Genomic DNA, 11,546 nt, shown 5'->3' on the forward strand with positions numbered 1-11,546 from the left:
TGGCGCTGCTTATCCCTCAGTGCTATCGGTGTATCCACGTCATCCTCTTCCCAGCCTTGTTACCCAGGAACAGCCAACCTGTGTCGCAAAGCCAGGGTGAAAAGGAGGGGCAAAGAGAGAAGAAACAACACGATCCAGGCAACAGGAGGGGTTTATTTCCACTGAACAACAGAGAGGGGAAAGTCACGCTCAGCCTCTAAGCCACCTACTAAACCACAGGCTGGTTACTGCCCGGGTACCTCTGCAGTCAGCCAATCCTCCTCAGGAAACCCCCTTACAAAAGCAGGCAGAGGCCACAGAGTTTGCTTTTTGCTTCTGGGATGAACTGTCATCTGGCAGGAGGGAGTGGAGGGAAGCGGAACAGCAGCAACTTGGGTATTGTTGACTGTGTACAGAGCTGTGCAGGAACAGGAGAGCAGGGGTTAAAAAGGTGAAGGCCACCAGTCCAAGACTGAGGAACAAGAAGGGGGGGGTGGAGTGTGTGTGTATGTGTGTTGGAGAAAGAGAGAACAGAACATCCTGTACCCTCAAGCATTAAAAACAGCCCTGTAAGGGCGGAGGGAGGGAGCAGGGGCGGGAGAAGTCTTAGGGGAGTAGCTTCACAGAAGGAGCTGGAGGTCTTGGTGTATATTTTCTAAGAGCAAAATCACTGTAGGGCTGCTTCATGCTCTCAGGGCACAGGCGAGCAAACAATGAGAACAGCAAAACGGCCTACACAATGTTAGCTTCTTGACCTCATTCTCCTCAAGGCAGGCTGCAGCCAGAGTGGGCAGAGGACGTTTGGGAAATGGGATCTTTGCCGGGAACAACGTCTGTGGGTTTTTGTGGGCCTCCGTTTCTGTGCATGTGAGAAGAGTAGGTATATGTGTGTCCCCGTTGAGGACAGTTTGAGAAGCGATCTCAACAAAATCTGTGACAAAGGACTATTAAGGATGATCAATGCTGGCTGCAAAAAATAGTGTGAACAACTCTATTGTCTCAGTGAGTATAGGCTGCCGGCTATCTGTGCTTACTCACCCAGTCACTCAGATCTTTTGCATATAGCAGTGCTTTGCTGTGGAAGCCTGGGCTTTCCTGGGGGTCCAATTCAACACAGGGTGATTCCGCACAGTCAAAAAATCCTGTGACACTCACAATAAAAATCTTGGCTTGGGCAAGGAGTCCCAAAGGCTTCAGTGCCCAACTTGGCTCCATCCCAGCCCTGGTGTGCGCTCTTCCCCTCATCCTGCGTTTTTCAAAAACTGTCAGGAAGGTGCAACTTTTTGAAAAATGTGGGCAGAGGCCGGATTGGTGGGGAGACACTCAGTTTATTTTTCCCGCCCTAGGGAGTGATGTGAAACGTTCCAGCCAATCAGAGCACAGTGGGCTGGGCACAGAGCAAAACCTCTGTGTGTGTGTGCATGTGTGCGCACGCTGGTCATGGCTACGAAGATGCGCTCCTGCAAAGAGAGGAGGAGCAAGCGTGCATATGTGTGTAGCAACGATGGGGGTAGCCATGGCTGGCATGAGGTAAAAAAGACTACTTGTGCTTCTACAAAGCTGCACATTTTTTAAAAAAAAGCAGAGGGGAGGGGTATTGTTCCCACCCCAACACAACACAACAGCCAATCAGAATGAAGAACAAAAGAGCTCTCGAGCAGATCGCGGGTTTGTGGGAAATGTTGCATTGTTTGATACCGGGATTAACTTCGAGCCCCTCAATAGACGCACGCTGCAATGGGGAGGGAGAAACCACAATTAAAAGGTGCTGTATCTTATTGAACTGGGGGCGGGGGGGGGGGGGAACAGGCTTGTTTTTTCAGTGGGGATTTGCCCACAGTGGTGGTACAGCTTTTAGGAGGAAGCTTTCCCTGCCTCCAGGGCCAGATCTAGGGGCAAGGAAGCAGGTGCCCCAGGCGGCAGGCAGCAAGAAGTGGGGGAGGCTCAATTGCCCAGCAGTGATGGCTCATTTTGCAGCATGAGCACCCCCTTCCCCCATTAAGCTATTGCTAGGAGGTGGGGGAGTTTCAATTACATGTACAAGTAGCTGGTTCTCCCAAATAGACTACTGCTAGGAGATGGAGGAGGCACAATTGCCTAGCAGAGACGCCTTGTTCTGCACTGTAGGCACCCTGTTCTCCTAATTAGGCTGCTGCTAGGAGGTGAGGGAGGCTGAATTACCCTGCACAGACGGATCATTCTGCAGAGCATGTGCTCATTCCCCTGATTAGGCTGCCGGCTGCTGCTAGGGGGGGGCAGCTGAATTGCTCAGCGGAGATGGCTCGTTCTGAAGCATGCAACCCTTTCCCCAGTTAGGTTGCTGCTAAGAAGTGGGGGAGGATCAACTGCGCAGCCGAAATGGCTCAGAGATGGCTCTACAGCATGCACATTATGTTTCCCCAATTAGGCTGCTGCAAGGAGGAGAGAAGGAAGGTAGAGGGAGAGACCCCAACCTCCAAGGGGAGTCGCAGCCCTTGATAAGTCTGAAGCTGCAGATATTAGTTGGGAGAGACTATGGGCGTTTTTCCACTCGAGAGTAGAATAGTGTCGACTCATGAGGCTGAAAGAGTCGACCTGTGTTAATCCCTTCGTTGCTTCCCACAGCAGCCGAGGTGGTCCTGCCGGAGCCGAGTTCAGAGGGCGGGATCACCTCGACTCATCATTCACTAGTCATATCTGATTGGCTGCTGCGTTTGGGCAGGAATGCGAACGTGCGTCCCTTTTTAAAAAAATTTACGTTGCCATTTCGTTGCTACGAGCGGCGTCCAATCTACCCTTCGTCACTGTTACCCAGCACGAGTCTTCCGTTCTGCGCATGCCCAAAACACTCGCCTGTGATTGGCTGACTCGGCGAATCGACCCGACGAACGTTTCCCACTCCGTCGGTTTTTCTTGAGTTCAACCTAGCTTCGTCGGTTCACCTCACCATCGTGATGGATTCGAAAATTTAATGGCAGAACGGAGAAGAGCAGGACAAACCTACTTCGAACTCAGCAGATGTGGGGAGCACTTGGGTTGAACATAGGTCGAACTTGAGTTCGCATGGTGAGTGGGAAAACGCCCTATGGGGAATAAAGAGGAGGGGAACTAAAGGTTCCTGAGATCTTCAAAGATGTCAGGTTCTATGCTGTGGGAGATGTAGACACCCAGGTTACTTTCCTTGGCTCCGTTAATTTCCCTCCCTCCCCCAACCAAGGCACCTCCCACTCTTCCACCTGTAGGACCTTCCAGTTCCTTGTCTTCCCACACCCTTCCATTCAAGGAAAACACACTGACTGTGGCCACAATAGACTTTGGGCATGCAAGACTTCAGGGGAAGGGGCTTAGGGTGCATTCTAAACATGGTGGGAGAAGAGTTTGCAGGGTTGGCGACCGTTAACTGTTTAGAATGCCTGATGCGCCGCTTTCCCACCCCTCTGCCATGTGCTTATGCTAAGCCACTACTAGCCCTGGAACAGTCTGAAATGGGTGGAGGGAATGGGATGGACTCTTCTCTTCCGCTCCCCCTGCTTGGCTTTGCCAAAGGCCATGAGTAGACTTGTCCCCTCATCTGATAGACTTGACCTATCAGAGCCTAATTTTACACCTTGGTAAAGTGGGGAGGACAAGAATGGAGGGCCTGTTGATGTGCATTATGTACCATCAAGTAATTTCTGACTTATGAATTAATGACTTCCAAAATACCCTCTCATTAATAGCCTTGTGCAGGCAATGCAAGCTGAGGGCCATGACTTCCTTTACTGAGGCAACTCATCTCATTTCCTAGTGTTATTGTCTTTTCTAGTGACTGCAGAGGCTTCAGTTTTGTCATTTTAACCTCTAGTAGCATAATTACCAGACAAGCCCAAGAAAAGCTTTATCAGGCTGCGAAGGAGTGTAAGATGTGTTTGGTGTTTTTCATGTCAAAATTATGTGTGCTGTGTTTTTTAAAATGTCCGGGAAAAGGCTAGGCTGGAAAACTTTTTCCTTGGGTTGAATTTTTATGTGTGTAGAGGGGTTGAGGGAATATTCAAACATTAATAATAGATAAAATGATGTAAATGTGTAATTATTTGTAGAGGTCAACATAATTTATTCTGTCATGAATTCTGTCATTTAAAATAGCTGTTGATTATATATGTCAATTATATAAATATATATGTAAATATGTATATAATATATCGGGGGCATCATTTTGTACTTTTGCCCCCCTTCAAGAAAAATGTAGCCCCACCTGCCCCATCCCCCATAGTGGCCTCACCTGTTCTTTATACAGGATTTTTTTTTTACTGGTAGGGGCTTATTAACTGCTTTTTTACTGTCAAAGGAATATCAATGTAACCATATATTAATATGTACTGGTAAAGGACATACCAATATATGGTTACATTGATATTCCTTTGACAATTAAAAAAAAAACCCGTCATGCCCCTGTATCATGTGTGCGTGGGGATAGCTGCTGTAGGTACTGGGGTGAGGAAAATTCAAACCTTACAGTCCACACAGCAGCCAGCCTGGCTTTGATGCAATATTTTCCAAAACATTACAGCAAAGCAACTTTGGGAAAGAACACTTGAGGAAAACCTGGATCGTACACCGAAGCACCTTGATGCTCTGTGGAAGCAGGGAAGAACCAATTTCTCAGTAGCACTGAACAGGCTCAGATACAACAGTTGCAGGTATTGACAGGGTCTGTGATATCCAGTGGGAAAATTCTTGCAGTGTGCAGTAGAGGGCAGTGTGATTCATTCTACTCAAAACACTTATAAAGCATTGTATATGTATGCATGCAGTGCAAGGAAAACTGATCTGGAATAATGGTTAGCATCCTTGGCTAGCCCTGGGGAGTCCTAGGTTCAAATTCCCCATATGCCATGAAGCGTACTTGTTTACTTTGGGGCAGTCTATCTCTGCCTCAGCCTAATCAACCTCGCAGGTCTGTTGTGAGGATAAAATAATGGGAAATCCATATATACCATCCTGATCTTGAAGGAAGAACAGGAAATAAATGTTATGAAACTATTAACAAAGAAGAGACAGAAATTGAAGTGTGAAGAAAACTCCAGCTATGTATAGAATGTTATAAGTATTTGTTGTTGCCACTGTGTAAAAGGTCACAACACAAATTTAGAGAGGATGGTGATGTAGATGATTTCACTAAAAGCCTGAAGAGGTAATATGATGGTGGACGTAGAAATAATGTATATCAGCTGTGTATGGATGTTGACTGCCAAAAGTACATGCAAGCAGAAATTTATGGACAGAAGTTATTTTTGTCCCTATGAAGATGCTTTGAGTCAGGAAGGGTCGAGTTGCAGAGATCACAGAGCTGTGTTTGCAAACATTGAATCCCTCCATTTTTGATCGTCTTGAGAGTAATTTTCATCTTGAACATTTTGCAAATGCACAGTAACCACTGAGGGTCCAATCACATGCAAAGCTTTTTCTACATGGAAAGCTATAGGGGATCAGGAAAAAAATGAATCCCTTTCTGTCTACAGCTATGAGGATTATTTCCTTTGTAAATATTTCAGCCATATAATTGTTTTGGCAAGTCCTATTTGCATCTCCAAAAAAATGCCACCAACACAAGAAAAATGTACAAATGGCTACCTCTGAGAAAGCCTGGCAGTATTCTGGTCTCAGACTTTTAGTGGCCTCAGAAAGCACACATTTTGAGATTTCTGCTGATGCCATGTGAGTTTGTATAATATGTCTATTTCACTGCTGAGAAATATTTTGGGAGACTGAAAGGTAAGAGCCTAGATCTAGGTAGTGAAACGGCTATTCTGTTCTGTTCTGTACCTCAACTGTGCCCACTAGGACAGATTCTCTTTCTCCCTACCTCTCATCTTTTCCTGTTGCTTGTCAATGTCAGACGTGGAATTAGATGGACTGTTGCTCTATGTTTTTTTAAATCAGAAACACAAACAAAAAAGCCTTACGTAAGGACAGAGATAGGATGCCTTGGGAAGAAAGTTCACTTGCCTTTTCAGGGACATGCCTAAACTCTCCAGCATTTCACAGCTGAAAATAGAGATACTTTTTGTGCCTAAGTAGGTGTAATTATGGGTGGGGTCTGGCAGCATAGCTCCTATGGCCTGGCAGAAAATGCAGCAAGAACAAAAACTATGCGGAGGAAGTTCCAGATGTCAAAAGTAGTGAAACAGGTAAAAAACAAATGTATATGTAGTTAATGTACATATAATATGCATTAAATGTTGTAATATGACATGGATGATACTTGTTCCATTTTACAGTTGAAGAACAGTAAGTCTTTGCTATAAGCAAGAGGCAGCATGTCCCAATGGTTAGAGAGTTAGGTTAGAACTTGGGAGATTTCAATCGTCACTCTTCCAGGGAAGCTTAACTGTGTGATCATGATCCCCTCACAGTCTCTTGGTCTAACCCGGGGGTGTCAAACTCGCGGCCCTCCAGATGTTCATGAACTACAATTCCCATCAGTCCCTCCCAATATGAGCATTGGCTATGAGCATTGGCTATTGAAGTTCATGAGTTTGACACCTGTGGTCTAACCTGGCTCAGAGGGATGTGTGAGGAGAAAGTGGAGGAGGGTGTGAGAAGTCGCTTTGGGTCCCCACGAGGGGCAAAAGTGGGATATAAATAAAAAAATAAAACAATCTTGACATCAATCAATACATTTATGGCACAGAATTCTTAAGGAGAGATAACAGTTAAATAATAAACAAGCTCACCTCTGAGCATATGTAGAATACTTCCCCCTCACCACTGAATTGAATTTTTTGCAGACACAGGGTTTACACAGTGAGAATATCTCCCACGTGGATTAACACCCTAACACCTGTTTCTTTAGAAATTAAACGTGGCCACCTCCAGTAAACTAGAACTTGAAAGCACATTTTGTTTCTTGCTAACAAGAGTTCAATCCTTGTTTCTATTCATGTCCAGTAACATTTTACAAAACCAGGTTCATCCAAACAAACAAAAAGTATCTTCCCTCTCTCATGGTAGGCAAGCTCTCTTTTCTATTCTCCCAAGGTTTTTCCAATTTATTCAGACTGTGTCAAGACCTCAAGCAGAGGTTACTCCAGGTTTTCAGTGTTGGGGCTAAGCCTAGGAAGAAAAGTTTCTCTGAGTATGCACAGAGAACTTTTCCGTCACTACTGAATAATAATAGTCTCCTGCTGTTTTCATACATCAGGGAGAGAGGCTTGTGCCCCCATACTATTTCCCTAATCCCAACAATAATCAATAATGCTATTTCTCCAGGGAACTTTCAACAAGTCTTGATAGAGGACTCCTCAATTTCTCTTAAATAGCACCCAAGGGGTCTTTTCAGCTTAGAAAAACATATGAGGAGGCGTAATCACCATGACCCTGTGCTGCGAAGTCCCAATCTGAAATGGACCACATACATCCAAGCAGGGATGTAGGTATAGATTTTTATGGGGGGGGGGTTCAGGGGTGGGGCCACACCCCCAAGCCCCATCCCTAGGGCATGGCCACACCTCCCCAAGCCCCGCCCCTGGCCTAGCGCTTATAAAAGCAGCTCTCAGAGGCCAGGGGTGGCAGACTCCCCTGCCCTGCCCTGCCCTGCCCTGCCCTGCCCTGCCCTGCCCTGCCCTGCCCTGCCCTCTGGGCAGAAATCTGGTGCAATCTGGGCAGAAGCCTGGTGCAAAATCTGAGCCCCCCCCCCTTCCCCGGGCAGCCGCTGTGATGCTGGAATCCACCCCCAAACAGCATCACTTTCAATGGTGTTTAAACTAGAGAGTCCAAATTCTCTTTTTAAATCCACCTTAAAGGGATAATCTGGGGTCTCCAGTTAAACAACTTTGGACAACTTTTGGATTATCCCCCACCCTGAAACAGCATCACTTTCAATGTGGCGTAGTGGTTAAGAGCAGGTGCATTCTAATCTGGAGGAACAGGGTTTGATTCTCCGCTCTGCCACTTGAGCTGTGGAGGCTTACCTGGGGAATTCAGATTAGCCTGTGCACTCCCACACAAGCCAGCTGGGTGACCTTGGCCTAGTCATAGCTTTTTGGAGCTCTCTCAGCCCCACCCACCTCACAGGGTGTTTGTTGTGAGGGAGCAAGGGCAAGGAGATGGTAAGCCCCTTTGAGTCTCCTACAGGAGAGAAAGGGGGGTATAAATCCAAACTCTTCTTCTTCTTCTAAACTGAGGACCTCAGATTCTCCCTTTAAATACATGCCGAAGGGGGTGGATTTAAAAGGAGAATCTGGGGAAATTTGGGGGGTGCCTGCTGTCAGGGATGCAATTGTTAAGCTAGCAGCACCAAACTTTTAGGGTATCTTTAGGAGACTCTCCTAATGATACCACCCAGGTTTGGTGAAGTTTGGTTCAGGAGGTCCAAAGTTATGGACCCTCAAAGGTGTAGCCTTCATCTCCTATTAGCTCCCATTGGAAACAATGGGGGATGGGGCACCCCTTTTGGGAGTCCATAGCTTTAGACCCCCTGGACCAAACTTCACAAAACCTGGGTGGTATCAATAAGAGACTCTCCTAATGATACCACCCAGGTTTGATGAAGTTTGGTTCAGGAGGTCCAAAGTTATGGACCCTCAAAGATGTAGCCTTCATCTTCTATTAGCTCCCTTTGGAAACAATGGAGGATGGGGACACTCCTTTTGGGAGTCCATAGCTTTAGACCCCCTGGACCAAACTTCACAAAACCTGGGTGGTATCAATAAGAGACTCTCCTGATAATACATCCCTGGTTTGGTGAAGTTTGGTTCAGGGTGTCCAAAGTTATGGACCCTCAAAGGTGTAGCCTTCATCTTCTATTAGCTCCCATTGGAAACAATGGAGGATGGGGCACCCCCTTTCTGTGCCAGCAGCATTCTAAAGCAAGCATGGCAGTGTTGGGATGTGAATGAACTTTCCCACCCTACCTACAACCTCTCCTTTCTGACTCACCAAATGGAGAACTTCATTCTCTATGTATTTCACCAAATTAATTACACAGTCTCTGGGGGTTTGCTGCCCTCTTCTGCCAGATATTCTTCAAGTTACTCAAGTATAGGCTGCTTGTTCAGAGAGACCTGCCTTGAGCATTCCCGCTGCTTGCAAGTTAGGTAATTCATTTAATTCAGTACTTGTTGCAAAAAACCGAAAGATTGAAAATGAAAGAATATCCACTCTCTGCGTTTCTTCTGCATGTAACAAAAGTTCAGAGGCATCTCAGAAATATTTGTTTCCATATGAAAATTCATGAGTCACAGCCCACTCCCTCAGGCACAAATGTAAAGCCAAGATGAGAACTCTTGAAAGAAAGGAGGCAAGACTTACTGCTAATTTCACCATGAGCCTTTCAAGGAGAAAAGGGAGGAGTTGATGCAGACAGGAATGGTGGTGGACTGGAGGGAAAAATGGCCCTGAACAAGGGAGATCACCCCCAACCTGCCTTGGCCCTGCCTCTGACCTGCCTCAGCCCCATGATCCCCTCCAAAGGAGGGACGGAGTGTCTGCCAAGCCAGCCCTGAGCAGCCTCTTCCTGTCCAAGCTGGGCAGCCATGACCATCCCTTGCCAGGTGAGGGGAGGCCAGGTGGACTTGTTCCATCTCACTATGGTGAGGGTAGGCAGATATGTCTCTGGTTGGCCCTGTCCCTTTTTTCGGACTGTGGTGGCCCTGGCCGGGGGGCGGGGGATGGCCCCTGGGTTGGGTTGGATTGGGGTCGCTGGAGAAGGACAGCCCCAGACCATCAGCCTAATACCCCATCTGCCCCGGATATGTATGAGTCTTCAATTACAATTTCCATTTGCTGTTCTTAACATGTTTTATAGACTAACTCTGCACTAATATCACTAATTTGCACTTCAACTACAGTGGAACCTCGGTTTTCATTGCCTTCGGTTTTCATCGGTTTTGGTTTTCATCGATTTTTTCAGTGAAAAATTTGTCTCGGTTTTCATCAATTTGCCTCGGTTTTCATCGATTTGGAGTAAGGTGCAGGGGTTTTGGAGAAAAATCACCTGGACAAAGCTGTTGCATGCCGTGTCTGCAACTTGTTTAATGACAATGTCTTGCCCCATTTCAGACAAATCTTAAAGAGGCGTCAGAAACAGACCTCTTTGGACAGCTTTCTGGTGCAACATTGGTCCACTGGCTCTGAAGCTGGTCCTAGTGTTATTGTTTGTTACTGTTTCAGCATTAAACACTATGTTTATTCACCAAAGATGTGTTTTTGGTATGTTTTTGGAGTGCCTAGAACGGATTAATTGGAGTTACATTGATTCCTATGGAAAAGTTTGCCTCGGTTTTCATTGGTTTCGGTTTTCATCTATTCTTTTCGGATGGATTACCACTGAAAACTGAGGTTCCACTGTATTCATTTGCCTGTTTAAACCTCTGCCTTCCCCACCCTTCTTGGATATGTAACTGCTAATTGTGTTGATTTACAAGGGGACTCGACTAAACTTTCTAAACCAACTCCTCACTTTTGCTCAGTGGTGGGATCCAAAAATTTTAGTAACAGGTTCCCATGGTGGTGGGATTCAAACTGTGGCGTAGTGCCAATGGGGCTGGGCGGGGCATGATGGGGGCGTGGCCAGGCATTCCAGGGGCGGGGCATTCCTGGGTGGGGCTGTGGCAAGGACGTAGCCGCTGAGCCAGTCCTTGGGCGGGAAACGAATGCATGCAGGCACAGGCTGCCACACACGCCGGTGCACCTCCTGCTAGACTGCTTCAAGTTCTGCGCGCTACTGCTGAGAGGAGGGCGTAACTAAGGCAAAAATCACATGGCAAAATCACCAATTAGTAACCCCCTCTCGGCACACATAAATAATTAGTAACCTACTCTTGGGAACCTGTGAGAACCTGCTGGATCCCACATCTGATTTTGCTCCTTATGTTGAGGTTTATACTTGAAAGATTCATGATATAATTCACATCAATCCTTGAGTTCATGTTTTCTTTCCCCATAAGATTTCTCAGCACAAATTATCTTTCACATGTTTATCTGAAGATGTGGGCTGTGACTCATGAAAGCTCATACTGAAATAAACATTTTTAATCTTTAAGATGCCAATGGACTTTAACTTGCTATATTTGTTAACCCTTCACAATCTTCTTTAAGTAGAAAATCAGTGCTGTGGCTCATGTCCCCTCCCAAGTACAAAATCAAAAAAATAAATAAAAATAAAAATAAAATAAATCTATTGGATAATGATCCAAATTATCCTGAGCTTGTTCTTACATGTTCATGCATGTTCTTCTTCAGAGAAATCCACTGCCGTGCTGATGACATTGACTTCCTTCTGAAATACTCTTAAGTAGTGTTGCTGCTGGAATATTTCCACCATGTTGAATTTAAGAAGGAAAAAGGATACACTTGCACAGGTGAACCAAAGAAGGACCTACAGGCACAGATATCTCCTCAGACCCTCTTACAGAGCAAAAAAAGGACCATGAGAAAGAGTCTGTCAGGATCTCAGAGTGTTCATACCAGATGCAGAGGAGAAGATGGACCTCAGAAGCTTAACACTTGTTCTGGTGATGATGTGGCACAATTGTCATGATGGACTTGGGTGACATCACAAACTGTGTAGTGAGCAGCTTTGGGTGGGGGAGGGGGGATTAGCCTGT

The sequence above is a fragment of the Sphaerodactylus townsendi genome, linkage group LG05, assembly GCF_021028975.2.
Source record: "Sphaerodactylus townsendi isolate TG3544 linkage group LG05, MPM_Stown_v2.3, whole genome shotgun sequence".
In the NCBI taxonomy this organism is placed as follows: Eukaryota; Metazoa; Chordata; class Lepidosauria; order Squamata; family Sphaerodactylidae; genus Sphaerodactylus; species Sphaerodactylus townsendi.